The 2,752-nt window shown below is 40.0% G+C and overlaps 1 long non-coding RNA gene across 1 annotated transcript; it reads right to left on the bottom strand.

The window, feature by feature from the left end:
* Positions 1–350: 350 nt before the first annotated feature.
* LOC136018062 (uncharacterized) lies at positions 351–2,214 on the bottom strand. Its single transcript, XR_010614208.1, has 3 exons — positions 1,990–2,214; positions 1,285–1,373; positions 351–883 (listed from the first exon to the last, which is right to left on the bottom strand). It is a non-coding gene; the product is annotated as an uncharacterized LOC136018062 (long non-coding RNA).
* Between the last annotated feature and the right edge of the window lie 538 nt (positions 2,215–2,752).

The raw sequence follows: 2,752 nt of genomic DNA, 5'->3' as shown, positions 1-2,752 counted from the left end.
CAAAAGCCACTTTTGGCTCTTCAAGAATAAATGAAACCTTATAGCAGTCTCTACCGTGTTTCAAGAAAAAAAAAAAGCTATGGGTACATTGCAACCACACCATGCAGCCTACAATCAAAAGGAGAGAAAGGGTGGCCAAAGTGAAGACATCTTCCCATACAGAATATACTCTCTTCCTTGAGCATTCTCCTTCTCAGCTGCACCTTTTATCGACAGATGCAAAGCAAGACTAATGAACTATTGATAACCCTGGCACAAAGGATTATTAAACAAAGCAATTTTATTTTGTGAGCATTGATTTAAATGTCACAACCACAGAACAAATGAAAATTATAGTTTAGATAGGTAAAGCTGAATGCTAAACAGGCGGTCATCCTATTTATTCCTAATATCTGGCCTAATGCACTCAGATACCTTTACACATACTTCTGTATAGTCTATATACTTACAGATATGCCTGCAGATTTTCTAGAGAATTAATGGTATTTGGAGAGAAAGCTAAAGCAACTCAAGCATTAAAACAAGGTTGCTGTTTTGGAGGGCGTGAACCTTGACAAGACATCATACTGAATAGTTTTAAATTGAACCACTGATTTCCAAACACACACACAAAAGAGATGTCCAGGCACAGAGTGAATTTACAAATGAAAATATGTGAAAAGAAGTGGCTTATCCTGGAACATCTCTAACAGCCTACAATAAGCATGAGATTTGCTGGCCTAAGAGAGCAGGCTGGAACAGAAGGATAGGGTCTACCACGTTACTTCAGGCACACAACCACAGACCTGTCTACCATCAGCCCATGGAGACATCCAGAAACTCTGTCCACAGCCTCTTGGAGAGCTGGAGCCCATTCAGAGCCAGTGAAGCTGCTGATTAGCATCTGTGAGGAAATAAACTCTGTTTGATCCTGAGAACCAGGCAGACATGACATCCGAATTTTAATTCTCATCTTCTGTGGCATTTGTCTGACATTTAATGGGGATGGCAACTGTCTTAACCCAGATGGAATTATGAAAACAATGGTGAAATTTGTCTTCCTACTCTGGTGAATCCAGAGGGAAATTTCAAATTCTGTGACATAAAGACCTAATTTTGCTGGCTTTCCAATGGCAAACAGGTTAGCCAGCACCCATCTTTGTCTTTAAAAACTTTCTCTAGCCCTCCTGGTGAGTAAGCAATCATCTCTTAAAAGAACTGCCATTAGCCGCTCCACCATAATGATTAATACTCAACCCCTCCAGATCTCAAACTCAGATAAAACAATATATGAAGGGCACATACCCAAGAAGTGATTCAGTGATGCTAAGGCAAAAACAATCCTCAGGATTTCAAAGAGATAGCTGTTCCACTTGCAGTTTCAGTCTGGAAAACTGTAAAAGAAAACTGCACTTTAATGAACTTTTATAGGAAAAAGGTTTAGTTTGGGTTTTTTGTTGTTTTTTGTTTTTTTTTTTTTTTTAATAAAAAACAGGACACTTCCCCTATCTTAGGCTCTGTTAAACACAATACTCAAAGGCCATCTCCAATACTCCAGGGATTAAATTATTTTCTGGAAGACAGTTTGTTCCCACTGTTATTACTGGTAGAAAGCTGTAACGTTTTCTGGTTCTCCCCCTTTTTTTCCAATGCTAGAAATAGATTAAACTGGCACTTCAGGATGTTGAGCTGCAGTTTCAGCTGAGCTCTGAGCTTCACAGATTTATCAAAAAAATAACAAGATTCAACATCTAGGACATGTCTCGTAGTGCCCAGGAGCTCAAAGAAGATGCAGCAGTTACAACAGAGAGAAATAAGAAACGTGTTAGAAAAGAAACGTGTGGTCCTTGAAAACAAAAGGTCTGACGTGAATGGGAAGATGCTGTGCTGATCAGCACTGTTCGTTAGTGAGCAAGGAAGTGCCACTGCCTGCCTCCTCAGAATGAAAAAGCAGGGAAAGGTGCCCTTCATTTCAGCTCCAAGGGCTGTTATAAACTTCTTCGCAGTTACCTGTCAGAGCCTCCAAGATGCAGAGATTTTCTCCTGTTCCATTTGCAATCAGTGTGGTATTAGCTGGAAAGTGATGAGTGTTGATGAGTGTCTACTTTGATCACTTCTTCTAAGTTAAACTGTCACTGGAATAGTAAAACATAATATTCCGTAAGTGCACTCTCTTTTTTACACACATGAATATAAAGCAGATTATGATGTATTTGAAAAAGTTGGAGTAGCTGGACAGTAAATACTTTGAACCACAAATTATCTGCTCTGCATAATCATCCTTTGCTTGAAAAACTCACCCTGACTAAACTAATATTTATAAATGAGAACAACCTTGCACTCAGACTGCATCGTTTCCACTAAAATGAATATAATGCGGGCAGAATGGGTGTGCTGTCAGAGACTGGATTTCACCAAACTGGAAGCAGCGGATCCTTTCATTGCACTGAAGCAGGGGCAAGTGTGCCCTATGCTCTGCTGCTACAGAAGTCGTTCTCACACAGAAACAAAATACAGAAAACCTGGGGTTATTTCCAAGTCACACAGTGAGCCAGGTAGGATTCTGCAGGGAGAGACTGGCTGCCCTTCCCTCTTGATTCCTACAATAAAAGTTAAGGAAAAGTTAAGAATTCATACAATGAAAGTTAAGTTAATCAGAAGCACCAACATACGGCGCTTTATATTATCTCTCTGTCTGAGTAATTTTTATTTAGCAGTGTCAGTCTCTTGCAAGTACCTGGCAGGTGTCTGCAAGGTCTCAACGCTGCTGCCT

Source organism: Lathamus discolor, chromosome 7 (assembly GCF_037157495.1).
Source record: "Lathamus discolor isolate bLatDis1 chromosome 7, bLatDis1.hap1, whole genome shotgun sequence".
Taxonomy (NCBI): Eukaryota; Metazoa; Chordata; class Aves; order Psittaciformes; family Psittacidae; genus Lathamus; species Lathamus discolor.
The sequence above is the reverse complement of the archived record's forward strand: the minus strand, read 5'-3'. Positions and strand labels throughout refer to the sequence as shown.